Here is a 16213-nt window from a genome sequence, read left to right as displayed (position 1 = left end):
TCTCACCTAATAAAATGTAAAAGGGAGCCAAAGATCCTTTCTACCCTTGGGAACTGTAGTTCTCACAAGGTTAGCTAGAGAAAGTTAAAAGGGGAGCCCCTAGGCAACCCAGCAACAATAGGCACTTAAAAAACTCTGTGTGTGGAAAACGATTTCCACTCACTGAGGTATAGGGAAAAATAATCTACTAGTCCAACAAACAGTTCTGTGATTGACACAGTTGTGGCGTTGTGGAGGATTTATCATTGATATGAAAATCATACCTAACAGTCCCAGAGGGGTGAAGGGCAGAGGAGCAAGAGTAGGCTATGAATTGGAGAAGGGCATGGAGAAAATGAGTGATGTTCAGATGGGTGAAGGAGGGAAGGTTATGAAAGACCTAGAGAACATTGATAATAAAGAATAAGGTACAAAAAGCTCAGATGGTGGATGTTTAGAGACTGGAAATAGGGTGATGCCGGAAGGCGTGAAGACAAATATTAGAGTAACAAGTGGAAAGAAGAATACAACTGTGAGAGATGTTTACTAAGCGGGAATTGGAGGAAATAGGTGAGGAGTTGGTACAGAAGTTGATTAAGGAAGTGGTGGAATGCAGAGTGGGAAATGTTCAGAAGACCATGAGGAGAATTTTGTGCAGGAATTAAGAAATGATCTGGGGGAGTGGAGAAGCAGGATAGAATCGGGAACTAAAAATACCAAGAGTGAACCATGACCGTGAGAAGGGACAAGTCAGGGAAAGGTTCCCGGAATAGAGTGGGAGTAGCTTGGTGGGCCTGGTGTTAAGGACTACTGGACTATGAAAGAGAGTAAGGAATACAGGACTATGAAAGAGAGTAAGGAACAGGACTATGAAAGTGAGTCAGAGTAGTAAGTCACCCTCTCATCCTGCCAAGCTTCCCTGATCCAAATCTGTGGTTTTGGGAGCTGCCACGCTCTCCATCATGGCCTCATTCCCTACCCTTCGGAGCATGAATCACTAGCTGAAAACAACCGCAATGAGTAGCATACCGTTAATGCCTGTGAGTGCAACAATGTAATAACAACTAGCAGGACCAAGTTGCAAAGGAAAAAGAGGAAGAAAGTGGAGATGTTCACTTGTCCCTAGAGACATTGTTTCAAGACGCTACCATTCAACCTCTTCAAGGGTCTGGAAGAAACCTTAAACTGGAAAGAAGACATTTACAACTTCTAGTTACCCCTGCATTTTCAGTTTTATCCACCAAGCCAAGCCTGACACTAAAGCTGCACTTTATGCCTACCCTATTTATTAATTTGCCCACTCACTGTAGAGGTTCCCCAATAAAACACTTACATCTTACATTTCAGAGTGTATTTGATCACTCAATCCCATGCCTGGTATATGAGAAATAGTTTTTACAAATATCAGAATTTTTTTTTTTTAAAGGTTGAAACATAAACTTTTAGTCCCGTCTAGCCATTTATGTGGTCAAATTAGATTTATTCTATAAAAGGAAAAGTTGTATTCCTATGGCTTGTAAAGACGCACTTTACCCGCCATATGTCATTTGTAAAAAAAAAAAAGAAGTCGGTGTTGTCTTCCCTAATACAATTTATAGTAAAAACTAGAACTCAAAAATTGCTCCAAAGTCAAATAGCTGATTAAATGACTTTATACCACAGTTTAATATTCTTCCCATTCCCTTTAACCTATAAATTTTCCTCCACAATCAGGGTCCAATTGCTATCTCACAGTTCATGATTAGACTCCCACTCAAGTCATGCAATTGGCCTAAAGCAAAAATGTATAACTAGGATACATTTTCCCACATACAGGCCGCAACAGGAGGGAACATGAATTTGTCCTCGTATGAACTCTAAATTCGTTAAAATTGCACATAATTATTGCAAACTATGAACATTGAATGACTGAACCATGAAGATTGTACCAGTGACCCCCCACATAGGGGCGCATACAGAGCCGTAACATCTCCCCAGCCCGAGCCTAGGAAGGCCCAAGCGAAACGAGGCTCCCTATTGCCTCCCCACAATCAAGATGGCAGCATCCAGAGAAGGGCCTCAGGAGCTGGAGAAACACGGGTGGTGCACTGTGTGTTCCCGTCCGTATTTCCAGCACCCTTCCCCAGGTGCAAATCTGGTATATGGACTGTTTGACAAATTACTTAATATATTTACAAATCACCATTAAATGTGCTGGAATGTGATTTTGTTTGGTTTTCTGAAATAAAACGAATGACCTTATGGTAACATAAATTATGAGCTACAACTATACTACAATATCTGCCTTATGTTGCTAAATTAACAAGGTGATATTTTGGTGGAGTGTGAGGTATGGGTTTGCAGAGTATATTTTCTATGGATTTTCAAAAGTAATTGCAGCATATTAGATAGAGCAGGAGATATTGGGTGCTGTGATATCTGTCTTAGCTGTGTCCTTATTCATGGGCTGTATTGTATTTGCTTTACTTAACTTCTATGATTGGTGAATTGTGAATTGTGGGCTTCCTACATCAGTGATCAGCTTCCAGCAACTTAAGTTGCAAATCTGCGGTGATGTCGACTATGGATTTAGTCAAATCATTTGGTATGTTTTTAGTTACAGACCCTTAGTATTGACTATATTTGCTATTCTATCTGCGGTAGTAGAAGTAAGTGTTTTACCTATTTCATTAACTCTATATTTACCCATCTGGGATAAGGTTATTTATCTATAGCTAAATAAACTGTACCCTGGGATCTTCAGAGATCACCTATAAAAGTCTAGCCTCTTTTTCATGACAGTTGTTAGCAATTGAAACATTGATGTGCAATAATAATTAGTGTCAAAATGCCATAGCAGAACATCTGTCTGAGTTCAAACATTTGTACAGTGGTGTCACATTATCAGTATAATACCTTCAATTGCTGCAAAGAAAAACTAGGTCTAGATCTACACTAGGACTAGGTATACATCCATGTCCTAGATGGTCTTATTTATAAAAGTGGAATATGTAATTCTTCTCTCTGTGAAAGCCTATTAAAGAGGCTTTACCATGAGCTGTGAGGATACAGGATTCGTCAGCTTGCCCAGTGAGATGTCGGACTAGTTGACAACAAATGGCTCCAGTTCACTAGCAACAAACACATCTCCATATAGTGGGGCACTATATGATCCTTAATGCTATGATACATATGGCAGTGGTCTCACTTTCCGAAAATCAAGCCAAGAATTATGCCTTTAATTGTTAAAATATAGATGTATTTGCCAACTTATTGTGGGTGGGTGAGAAATACCATTTCAGAAGTTCCTAGCAAGGGGCCAAGTAATGCAAGAAAGATGAAGAATGGCTTAATAATGCCAAAGAAGTAACAGCTACCAACAAGGGGCATGAGAAGAGTCAAACTAGATAATGGGAGAGTTGCAACCCATACATTTTAACAAAATATTTAGTTCCCTTTAGTAGCACAACTGACAAGGCAACGCTGTGTGAGGGTCTAGGAGCAAGAGACGGACACAAAGGTGGCATGTTGATTGGCAAAGACTTTTATTAATAACAAAAATGATGGGGTTGGATGAAAAGAGGGTTTTCCTTGTCTCAACAAAACAAGCCAATGAAACTGTCGGTGTCAGAATGTCTAAAGTAAAGTTTGCCGTCCTGTGTTCAAATCCTAACCTATCCCTCACACTCTGAACTAATAAAAGGTGGAAAGAGAAATGTCTCTTGGCCTTTGCCCTGCAGCCCAGCTTCATCTCCACAGTTCACAAAACGGTTCCAAAAATGTGCAACAAAGCAAACAAAAGTTCCACTAGACTCAAGAGTTTAATTCCCTTTCCCCAGAGTCTTTTCAGCTTCATTCAAGTTTAACTTCTGTGGGCGTATCCTTGCCCTAAGTACTGCTACAAGGGAAAATAGCTTGGTTCTCTTCTCCCAAGCTCTGCTGTGATCTTCAATACTCCTCTTGGTCCACTCTCCTGCCAAGTAGGGTACACAACATGTGTTTTCGCTGTTCTGGCTCTGTTTTCACTTGCACACACACCCTTGATTTACTCTCCTGCCAAGGTCTCTGTGTGTCAGTTGTATTCCTCTTGACAGTTGTAGTCCCAGTGCTCCAGATGAGATTTTGAGATGGGAGTATTTTACGCATGATTTTTGAAATTAGAGAGTAAATGCAATTTCAAGAGAGTAAAAATGAGTTTTCTCCTCTGCAAGAGAGTAAAACGTATCCAACATGTACACCCAGTGCATATGTAAAATCAGACCCGTAGACAAAACGAGTTGTAGCTCAAAGTTGTCTGGCTTGCCTTTAACCATTTTATTACACTTGCGGAAAATATTCTGCCATGAAATAACTTGTAAGTACAAGTGCACACATCCAGGGGTGCACCTGGGGTACAATTTAGACAGGGCTAACCCTTCAAATGTTGGCAGAAGCACTAACTTCAGAGACGGTGGAGGGGTGGCAAACTTACTTGTGTAAGGGCATTTAACTTCTTACTTGTAATGAGACTATTCTAGTGCAGCTTCAATGTTACAATCAGTTAACTCTCTCTTTTAAGTCTGAAACACCCACTTCTTGCAGATCCTGAAGGTCCTAGAAAGTGTCCAAATGGCAGATGGTGTGCAATGAAAGACTCAATATCATAGCATAACGGGGACATTGCAGAGTGGGGGGCAGTACTCTGGACGGCCCAAACCACTTCAGTTGCTGGGAGCAACAGGGGAGAAAATGTAATGTTGGTTCTACCACAGTCTGCTATACTAGAATTTCTGGTGCACTGACTGGCTGGTGGGACTGTCTGCCTGTCAAATCCAGTGTTACGAGATTGGAGGCGGGCCAGTGCAGCAATAATGCATTTCCATGCGGCAGTATTGGAGCTACTAGCAGAGGAGCACCCGCATACACCAATGTGGCCCTACACTTATTAAAACTGTCCTATTATAGTAAGGGTGTACACGTAATCATTTATAAGCAATCCATTTTTTGCAGTTGAAGTTAGGGTGAGATTACAATATTTGCCCAGGATCACACACTTACGCTGAACAGCGAAGCAGGGATTTTAACTCACTCTTTCAATTTGGGCATGGCCACTTTCTTCCATTCCATACTTACAAATATTTAAGTTTTGGGTGTCAAGACCTACATAAATACTGTCCTATAGAGTTTACTTGCAAAATACCCAAATTGCATAGTAAAGCATCATGCCAACATGTAAATCCTTATAGCAGCATGTTGGGGCAACATAATATCACTGTACCTTTATTTTCCACATCCTGAATGGAAAACGATATGATGCAAAAGAAAAATATCCTGATTTAGCCACTTTATTTTCAGCGCTATAAAAACACACCAAAAAATAAGTTGTGCGCATGACACACCGCAACGGGGGGCATGGGGACACAGAGACAGTCAAGAGGGGCGGGGGGACATGACACGGTAACGGGGCATGGGGGCAGAGACAGTCACAGGGGCGGGGGAGGGCAGGCATGTCACGTAATGGGGGGTAAGGGGACACAGAGACAGTCACGGGGCGGGGGGAGGGAGTGGAGGCATGACACGTAACTGGGGGGCATGGGGGCACAGACAGTCACAGGGGAGGGAGGGGAGCATGACACGGTAATGGGGGATATGGGGGCAGAGACAGTCACGGGGGAGGGGAGGCATGACATGTAACAGGGGGGCAAGGGGGCAGAGACAGTCACGGGAGGCGGGGGAGGGAGGGGAGGCATGACACGTAACGAGGGCATGGGGCACAGACAGTCACGGGGGTGGGGGAGGGAGGGCAGGCATGACACGTAACGGGGCCCAGAGACAGTCGCGGGGGGAGGGAGGGCAGGCATGACACGTAACGGGGGCAAGGAGGCACAGAGACCGTCGCAGGGGGAGGGAGGGGAGGCATGACACGGTAACGGGGGCAAGGGGGCACAGAGACAGTCACGGGGGTGGGGGGAGGGAGTGGAGGCATGACACGTAACGGGGGCAAGGGGGCACAGAGACAGTCACGGAGGGTGGGGGGAGGGAGGGCAGGCATGACACGTAACAGGGGGGGCAAGGGGGCACAGAGACAGTCGCGGGGGGAGGGAGGGAGGCATGACACGTAACGGGGGGGCAAGGGGGCAAAGAGACAGTCGCGGGGGAGGGAGGGGAGGCATGACACGGTAACGGGGGCAAGGGGGTACAGAGACAGTCACGGGGGTGGGGTGAGGGAGGGGTGGCATGACACATAACAGGGGGCAAGGGAGCACAGAGACAGTCACAGGGGTTGGGGGGAGGGAGGGGAGGCATGACACGGTAATGGGGGCAACAGAGAGTCACAGGGCGGGGGGGCGGGCTATGCTGCTGATGACAAAGGAAACGTGTTTCCCAGAGTCGCAGCCCCCCCAAGACACACAGGCTGTGTCGACAACACTGTGGTGGAGTTCATCAGGGACAGAGCCTGTGTCTCAGGGGGACTGTGACTCTGGGAAACGGGCAGTTGGTTGATCATCCGACCCGAGCAGATGGATTTGCTAATAAACACAGCGTACATGGTACTCAGTAGAAACAAAAATCATCCGTATTTCCCATAATTAGATGTGTAAATAAGCACAATACGCACCTTATCTAGAGGGCTGTGTAGTCCTCTTGATTATAACTTGGGGAGCACGACCCCAATATGGGTCCAATAGCCCTTCCGGTTGATCATTCACACTGTTCTTACTCCTACGTCCCGTCCACTTTCCTCCATACTGTATGGGCATCTCTCGCTAGGGACGGGAAACAGAATCTTTTTCACAAGAAAAATTGTCTTCCCCTGTAAATTTAGGTGTGTCCTGGGTCACGGCCATGGGAGCATGCGCTCACCTGGCACCGCCCCCCAGTGCCACTCCCCAGTCCTCTTTTCCGCATCGACGGGAAAAGACTGCTTTCCCCAACGCTCCTTGGCTAGGCATCTGGCCTTGTAATTCCACGCGCTCTTCCCCGAAAGACTTTCTTGTCTCCTTTTTTTTTTCTCTCATAGCAATTATCAGAGATAATACTCTGTCCTCTGGTGACACGCTCCTCCCCGGCGCATATCGACGGCGGTGGGTTTCAGCAGGTGTCCGGCCTGTGAGGGTTCCTTCCCCACACCGGATTCCAACGCGCTCTGCCTACGGTGCCTTGGCCCCGACCACGGTTGGGACGGCTGTTCTGAGTATGACACATTGACCCTGCAAGCTCTGAAGAATCATTTGGCCAGGTGGAGGAGCTGTTCGAAAGATCACCTTCAGAGGACATCAAGACATACGTGAGGAGAAAGACCAGGCACAAGGTATGTGCCCTGTTCTCCTTCGCACACCACAAAGGTGACCCCTTCCCAGGGAAGCGCCCAAGTGGGAGGGGCCTTCCAGGTCCTAAGACCAGCAAAGAGACTGAGGCTCCCAGAGCTACCAGCCAACAGGCCGAAGGGTTGCAAGATCCTCCCAGTCCCACCGCTAAGGGGCCGCAAGGGTCTGCTACTGGGGACCTCCCTGAGGGGCTTTGCTCTAACACTGGGTTTGTGCTCGAGGGGGTGCTTATACGCAGCAGTCTCACTACCGGCGTCCTGGCCGAGGGCACTCCGCCTCCCAGGTCTCTACCTGAGGTTCAGGGATGGTACGAGCCTTCGCTTTTAAGCATGCAGGGGAGACTGGACCTGGCACTTCACACACCACACAGCAGACATGTGTCGCAGGGCATGACAAAATGGCCACCAGCCCAGACAAGATGTTGGCAAACCCGGAGCCTCCTTCTTCCTGAGAGCAGGCATGGGGATGCAGGTCTAGGTGGATCTGGACAACGCCGGATACCTGGTTCACATCATAGCCAACCACATCGTCACAGGGGCGGTGCGCAGCCCCAGCGTGGTGCGACAAGGACCACCAAGACCTAAGCAGTCACACTCCTACGCCGCCAAGCCCGTCCCCTGCATGCGAGGATAGGTTCTTCGAAAAGTTCCTTACCCTCATGAAATCACAGCAGGATGGGCTCCATCCTCAGGGGGGTCATCAAAGACATGCTCCCTCCGGTAGCACCTCAGGCGCAGCCTTCTCTGTAGCCTCCGACTCTGGCAGTCAGCACGCCACAGCTGCCTGCACCCAGCATGCCTCCGACAGCTCCCGAGCTACAGGACACAACGGGAGACACAGACAAGGATCAGTACACTCCCTCGTCAGCTAAGGCTTTCCACGGGAGGCTGGCGAATGTAGCAGAATACCTGGGGATTCCGCAGCCACAAGTTGAACAATCTGAGGAAGTGGTTCTGGCTGAGGTGCTGACCATCCGTCCTGCCACAAGAGCTGGCATCCCTCTGCAAAAGGATGTAGAATCCCTGGCCAAGAAGGGATGGGTGAAGCCTCACACCATGCAGCCTACCAATAAACACTTTCATGCCAAGTAGAGGCACGCGGAGGGGGACTGCCTCATTCTGTTGGTGCACCCTCAACCGCATTCATTCGTTATAGCTGCGGCTTCCCTTTATTACAGACCACAGTCTCCGTCATCTGCACCCACCTCAGCACTTTTAGGGAAGGAGGAAAAGCTGTTGGAGTCCTACGGCAAAAAGATTTACTCTAATTTCACGCTCCATCTGCACCAGGCATACGCTGACGCTATGTTGGCAGCAGTGAATCAACAGCTGTGGCAGGAGATTGCAGACTTCCTCCCAGAGCTCCCTTGCACATAGTCAGGCACGATTCAGGGCTGGGTTGGCAGAGGCCAAAATTGTGGCCCAAGATATCATGGAGTCTACAGTAACTCACATCAACACCGCAGGTTGAACTATCTGTATTGCCACTGATATGAGGAGGACAGCTTGGCTGAAGGTGGCCAAGTTTAACCCTGATGTGCAGGAGCGCAACCTCGACAAGAAGAAAATTATTATTTATTTTTTATTGAATGTTAGTTTATTACCAACTTTTCATTCGGAAAATAAATTGTTTCTTTCTGAACATACAAAATATAATTATTTAACTTTCAACATTTATCAATTAAAAGTCTTCAGTTATCGCCACTTGTGGAAATTGTTGCGTTCCAACAATGAGTTACTCTTAATGTCAGTGATCTGTCGTTTCCACTTAAGATTTGGGACCAACGCAGTCGTGCTTTGCCTAGCACTCTCGATTCGAGCAACATCTCGCTGAATAATTGTCTTTTTCCTTGAAGCACAGTGCATTTCATAATATGACGTAATGTTTCAACTTGTTCGTGTTGGAGGCAAAATCTGCAGAATGCCAATTACACTGGCAGCTGTTTGGACTTGTCAGTACTTCTATAGTTTGAAGTAGATTAAGCCGTAGCCTCAAGAAAGTGTCTCTCATGGTTTGATCTGGACATTTTTTTGAGTATTCTGGCAATTGATTCACTGCTCGTGCCTCAAGTTCACAGTTAAGTGCCAGTTGATATTGTGCCTTTTGTTGTAATCTACGGATCCAGTCGTTTCTTTGTATTCTTAGCTTCGCTTTCTGAGGGCGGCTGACAACCATATCTACAGTTATGTCCTCTTGGTCCATTATCTGGCCACACGCCTCTTTCCACATCGTTAGTTTAGTTTTGACTATGTTTTTTTCTGATGCAGAATTTCAATCGCAAGGATATCTTCTATCAATGTCTTTCTGTATAGGGTTAGAAGTTTGAAGTTTAGTTTATTTGTAAAGTGCACCAGTCCCATGGGCAACCGGGCGCATACTCTTGAGTACAAGTTACAACAAAAGATCCAAATTACAGGTTATCCATAAATACAAGATACAATTTATGAGCGAATACAGTGTCGCATATATGCACAGATCAGATATATTGCAGATAGACAAGTAAAGGCACAGGCTAGTAAGGGGAACCTTAAGCTTTCTGGGTGAACAGCCAAGCTTTGGCGTTGTTCTTGAACATTAGGAACGAAGGTTCGGTTCTTATGTGGGTTGGCAGAGTATTCCATAGTTTGGAAGCTAGGACAGGGAAGCTCCTGCCGCCCGCTTTTTGGAGTTTGAATCTCGGTACTGTTAGGGTGTAAGTTTGAGCTGATCTGGTGGGACGGGAAGAGGAGTGAAGTGCAAGGCGCAATGAAAGTTCTTAACTGACTCCATTGATTGTAACGCCAGTTCGAAGCGTATCCGTGGTGCAGGGGGCAGGGACAGAATCTTTCTCCAAACTAAACCCTTGAAGTAGGTCCAGAGTTTGCGGGGAGCATTTAACATAGTTTCTGCGCCGTATGTCAAAATTACCATTATTTTTGGTCTCTAAAAGGCAATGATCGACATCATCGGGTATACTCCGTACTTGCGATGTATGATGTAAGATAAGTCCCTGTCGTGCTAATGACAATGCTTTCTCTTTTAGTTTCTGAACACATTCCTTTTCTGTTTCAGACTGATTTATCAAAACGCCCAAGTATTTTATTGAAGTCACCGTTTCTAGGAATATTGTCAGTGTTTTTTTTTCCTGGTCGAGTGACTTATGAGCGTCATTATCTGAGATATTTTTACATTAATCTTAAGTTTGTTTGCGGTGACGTATGCTTCCAGTTCATACATACTTTGCAAACCGACTTGGGTTCTATCAAGAATAACCAAGTCATTGGCATACAGAAAGTATGCTACCTGTGTGTTCAATTTTGGAGGGTTAGTGAATATGTTCTTTTGACTATCTGCAAAGTCTGATATAAAAAGATTGAACAGGTTTGCTGCAAGTGGACATCACTGCTTTAGTCCATTCCATGTTTTAACTTCTGCCGATAAATTACCATTTTGTGACTGTCTGATTTTGATTGAAGTATTGGAGTACAGCGCTATGATGGGTTCTAAGATGTCCATTGGGCACTTCCAGCTAATGAAGGTTTAGAAGGTTGATTAGGACCAAGTTGACATGGGTACCTACATTCTTTATGAATCCCATTTGCCTGGGATCGCATCTACCCACACTCTTTGCCCATTGTGATAATTTATGTAGTCAAAAGGTTGCAGACACCTTACCAAGTAGGTCGAGGAGTGCTATTGGGTGATAATTCGCTGGGCTTTTTCTGTCTCCATGTTTAAAGATCGGAATCAGGATGGCTGTTTTCCACGTTCTTGGAATGGTGTTAGTTTCATTAACGATCAAGCATATTTTCATGCACAATTGCACCCATTCCTCCGGATTCTGTTTGTTTTTCGTTACTAAGGCCATCTGGCCTGGGAGCACGAGATTAATTTAGCTGTTAAATATGTTTCAGTATGTCATCGAAATCCCAACAGATGTTCCATTTAGTTTAGCTTTTTGTGCGTAAGGGCTCTTCGGATAGATCCTTTTGCTTTTCGTATATTGATGAGAAATAGGTTATCCAGTCTACTTCTGAAACACCCGAAAATTAATTCTTTTGTTGCTCAGATTTTTCGTTCAGCAAATTCCATGCATTTCTAGTATTTTGACTTCAAAGGGCACTTAGCATATTTTCGGCGTCATTTTGCATAATTTCAGCCCTTAGCATTTTGAGCGAGTTCTTGTGTTGTTGTTTAAGCTTTTTAACAATTTTGCTGGAGTACTCTTGATCTACTTTTCTTACTTTCCTTATTTTCTTCCACAGTTCGTTTTTTTTCCTACTATTTGTTTATTGTATATGTGAGTATGATTCTTCAACTGCTTTTGGTTCTTCTTATTTGGAATCATAAATGGTTTCAACAGCCATCCGTATTCTAGTTTATCATTATGGTTCCGCAGAGACAGCTGAAATGTATTTGTTTAGCCTGCCGCTTGTGTCTGTGAAATTCTTAAACGATTCATTCCACTATTTAGCTCTAAATTGTGAAGTTGTATTTTAGTCGTTCCAGACATATTCACTGACCATTCGATCGATTTTACTATTGCCACTATGGGCCAACGGTTTGTTGGTACATTTTATAATGTTCTCTATTATACCATCAGAAGTGTAGAAGTAATCCAATACTGCAGTTGTTGTGCCTCTTTTCCAAGTCGGCTTTGCAGAGTCATCGTCTGTACAATATCCATTGATCATAAACATATTCCTTTTTCCATCTCTTTGGTCCATAGATGCGCCCTCAATGTCAATTCCGTTTGGTCGACATTTGATCCATCTTGGGCAAATAGATGCATGATCAGATCGACATACAAACGATTACATCTATTTGCTTGCTGTTACGACGCATGTCATCGATGGAAGATAGAACAGTGTCTACAAATATGTCAAGTTGACAGCTGTAGGGTTCCCATATATTTTATAATCCCCAATTATTTAGGTTTCATTTTTTTCCCCACGCCATTTATTTGGTTTTGCTCGTGAACTTTACATTCCACAATGGTAAATTGGGTCCAAGGATTAGGGTTTAATGACTCTTTAAATTCTATTGCACCATCTATTTTGATTAATGTCAGTAGACCTGATGCCGGGCAGCCTCTGAGCTGTTTTATCGCAGAGTTCATTCAAACAACATATCCATCGCAAATTGGGGGTTCGTAAAGTCACGTTTCTTGTAGGCAAATTATTTGATTTTCTATAAGATCGTTATTTTCGCCCTTCATTAAATGTCCTGAACCTCTGGTATTCCAAGAGCAAATCACTATCTTTGATCCTTGCTTATCCGGTGATTGTTATTGTTGCGAGCCTTCTCTGGAAAGTTCTCCTGTTTCAAATTCACGTCATATGGGCAGTAAGGCGATTTAGATCTTCGCTCTCTTCCAGAGAAGTTTGTTGTTTTACAGGCAGTTCTACTGTCGTTGTTAACATCCATCTCTTGGTTGTAGTTATAATTCCGGTCAACGAGTCTCTCATTTGTCTTTGCAAGGGTTTGCTCTTCCCTCTCTTGATTAACATTCCTTCGAATATTAAACCTTTTGGGTTCTACTTTTTTGCATTGTATACACGAGAAACCTAGTTTGGTAAGTAACTCTGAATTGTTTAATACAGTTTTTAATGTTGTACCCACACTTGGTCGGTTTTTTCTTTGTGTAAAAATTCAATCAATTTTATGTCTTTTGACTTAATATATTTTAGCTGGGGAATCACCTGTAATAGGCGTAGAATGTTTGTTCGGTTCAATATCAATCCGTCGTCTTTGTTATTCACCCGTTCCAGCTTTATCATTATTATTGTGCATGTCATTTTAGGTTTAGGATCCAGGAAGATGGGTATCTTGAGCCAAGAATCCACCATACTTTGTGAATGTGTTAAATTAGATTCATCATTAATTTATGGAGCGACAGATCTTGGCTGATTTGAAATGACACTTCCAATATGATGATATAGTCTAGTTCTATTAATCCAATATCATTATCTGTAATAGTTTAACATGAGAGATCGACTCTTACAATTGTTTATCGTGTGGCATTCCTCGTATTAATCAACAACAATTAAGGATCAATCAATGTCGTTTTTGAGATCATTATTTATGGATTGACTTGCCTCATCTATATATATATGGACAGGTTCACCATTCTCTTGGGCGATTTTTCCATCGGCTGTCAGCAAATTCAAATGATCATTGGGCAGGCTCTGTATTTGTTTCTGATTCAAACAGTCATTCCGTGCTATTGTATTATTCGCAGATGTAGTAGGGCCTGTGTTTACAGGCATTGACACATTTCTTAAAAATTCTCGAGATCCTCTCCTTGTATTCTTCTTTTTTTATTGTGACCTGCTGATTTTTGGTACTCTTATTAAGTGCCATCTTTGGCAGTGTCTTATTCTGCACATTCTTGAGCCGTTCAAATATAGGGAAAGCCTCCTGACCCTGTAGTGCTGGAATTTGAGATGTTTTATCAGGTTGTGATGCCTGATTTCCCAGCTTGTTTTTCATTTGACAGTTGATCATCGGAATTTCAATATCCGTGGAAGGTAGGATTATTATGTTTGGTTTACCCTTATTTGTGTTATCAAATTCTGCTGTTGCTTTATTCGCTGCCAGGTTCAAACTATCTTTGGTTCCCTGCCTAGTCTGTTGTACAACAGGGATTTGGCGCGGTTCAGGATCAACATTCTGCATGTTTCCAACCTCCAGTGCACCTCCCGCTGGGCCCAGTCCACTTACTGGTCCACCAGGGGGGCACAGTGGTTCACGCCACTCCGCAAAACTTAGCCCTGGCTGTGTGGTTCCTGAACAGGTCACCCTGAAGTATATACAGTTATCACAACCTGGCTATCATACAAGGGACAAGAAGCGACTCCAGCAGGAGTCAGTACAGGAGCAAGTGGACCAGGTTCTGCCACTGGGCCAAGATGAGCAAGGTTGATCCACTGACATGCTCACTGGACGGTGTATTATCCCTCTCGGCGCATCTGGCGGACATAAGGGCCTACAAGTAGTTCCGAGACGACCTCTCCTCTTCCAATCCGGTGGTAAAAAGGCATTTGGCAGGACTGACCAGACTATATCCTCTGGTCAAGTGTCCGCATTCGGTCTGGGACCTTAATGTGGTGTTAGGTGCCCTGGCTCACAAACCTTTCGAACCCATGGCATCAGCACACATCAGGCTGGTGACTATTAAGACTACCCTGCTGGTTGGCCTTACTTCAGCATGCTGGATCAGTGAGATTCAAGCTATGGGGGCTTCAGAGCCTTACACCACTTTTCAAAGGGACAAGGTGGTGCTCAGGACGCATCCAGCCTTTCTCCTTTTGGTTGTTTCTTCCTTTCACATTAACGCGGAGATAGTCCTCTCAACGTTCTTTGCCGATCCAAAGGATGAGGCTCAGAAGGTATTGCACTGTCTGGATGTCAGGCGTTCTCTTAGATTTTAACTTGACAGGACAAAAAACGTCAGTAAATCGGAGGCCTTGTTCATCACTTTTGGTGGATCAAAACCGGGCTGTCAAGCCTCCAAGGCTTCCATCGCAAGGTGGATGGGTATGGCCATCAATGAGGCATATGAGGGGTAGCACAGACCTTTGCCAGTAAACATGCATGCCTACGCCATCAAAGCCAAGGCCACAGCTGTGGCTTTCCAAAGACGCGTCCCATGGTAGGCAATCAGCAAGGCAGCTACTTCGGCAAGCCCATCAGACTTTTGCAAACACTACAGCTTGGATGCCAGTGCCAGATCGGAAGCAGCATTTGGCCAGGCAGTTTTGAAGAACCTGTTTCCTAAAAGAGGGGCAGCTCTCCTCCCCAGTGCTCCATTCATTTGTAATCCCCTATACAGTATGGAGGAAAGGGGGCAGGATGTATGAGTGATTATAAGTTACTCACCATAGTGACTAACGTACTCCTAGTCCATAGTCCCCTTTCCTCCATACGTCCAATCATCCTCCCTCATAACATCTCAGTGTCATTAGGCAATTCTAATATTGTCAACGCATCAAAGGGGGACTGAGGAGTGGCGCCAGGGGGCAGAGTCAGGTTGAGCCCTGTGCGCACCTACATTTAAAGGGGCGGACACCTTTTCTGGCGAAAAAGGTTTTGTTTCCCGTCCCTAGTGAGGGACGCCCATACAGTATGGAGGAAAGGGGACTATGGACTAGGAGTACGTTAGTCACTACAGTAATTTCTCTCTGACTTCCCTTTGTCCCACAGCCCTGGTTTACTCTCCTGCCAAGATCTATGAGAGTCGTTGGTAAAAGCAAAGTTAGTATTTCTCCATGTGATGGTTACGGGTGCGCTACCCCACTATGGGTCCCAGACCCCTTCACTTGTTCATTCTTACAGTTCTCTTTCTTTAATATCTCTTGACAACACATCCTTGTTTTACTCCCCTGCCAAGGTCTGTGGATACCATTTGTGCATATAATGTTTGTATCCCTTCTTAATTTGGTTTGTGAAATGTCTTCCCAGGGTGGGTCCCAGAGCCCCTTCACTTGGTGGCTCTTCCCCAGTGATTATTCCTTATGTATATTGCTTTTCGCTTCACTCACTCTCTGGGTCTCCCCAACCCTCGGATTGGCCACCCTATTGCCTGCAGGGTCTTGGCCGTCACCCTCTGGTAGTTTGCGGGTCTCCCAAGAGCTGCGGTTGCTCTTGTGGTTCACTGGTATCTTCCTGGTTCTCTGCACGTCTCTTCTGCGGTTCATCGGCTTCCTGAGCACACCAGAGCCTCCTCCGGTCCTCTGTGTGTCTGCTCTGCAGTTTGGCGGCTCCCCGGGCTCACCAAAGCTTGCCCTGTGCCTTTGCGGGTCTCTCAGCAGCCGATGGCACCCAGAAAACGAAGACACCATCTTCTCTTCCCTCTCCTACTTTGAATGGGAGCTAACCAATGACATCGCTCGAAATACTTGAGCGTGTGAATTCATTCTGGTCAGTATTCCTCATTACTTGTTGCCTCTTCCTCGTCCCAGTGGTTT

At 45.1% G+C, this 16213-nt stretch overlaps 2 protein-coding genes across 7 annotated transcripts in view; one reads left to right on the top strand and one right to left on the bottom strand.

Moving 5' to 3' along the window:
* The window catches only part of ZCCHC4 (zinc finger CCHC-type containing 4), a 939775-nt gene that overhangs the window by 262366 nt on the left and 661196 nt on the right, over positions 1–16213 (top strand). The gene's annotated exons all lie outside the window — the stretch shown is intronic.
* The window catches only part of LOC138516603 (nuclear factor 7, brain-like), a 208041-nt gene that overhangs the window by 78919 nt on the left and 112909 nt on the right, over positions 1–16213 (bottom strand). The window lies entirely within an intron of this gene.

Source organism: Ambystoma mexicanum, chromosome 6q (genome assembly GCF_040938575.1).
Source record: "Ambystoma mexicanum isolate Mex_15411 chromosome 6q, UKY_AmexF1_1, whole genome shotgun sequence".
NCBI classification, from domain to species: domain Eukaryota; kingdom Metazoa; phylum Chordata; class Amphibia; order Caudata; family Ambystomatidae; genus Ambystoma; species Ambystoma mexicanum.
This window is presented reverse-complemented; position numbering and strand designations above follow the sequence as displayed.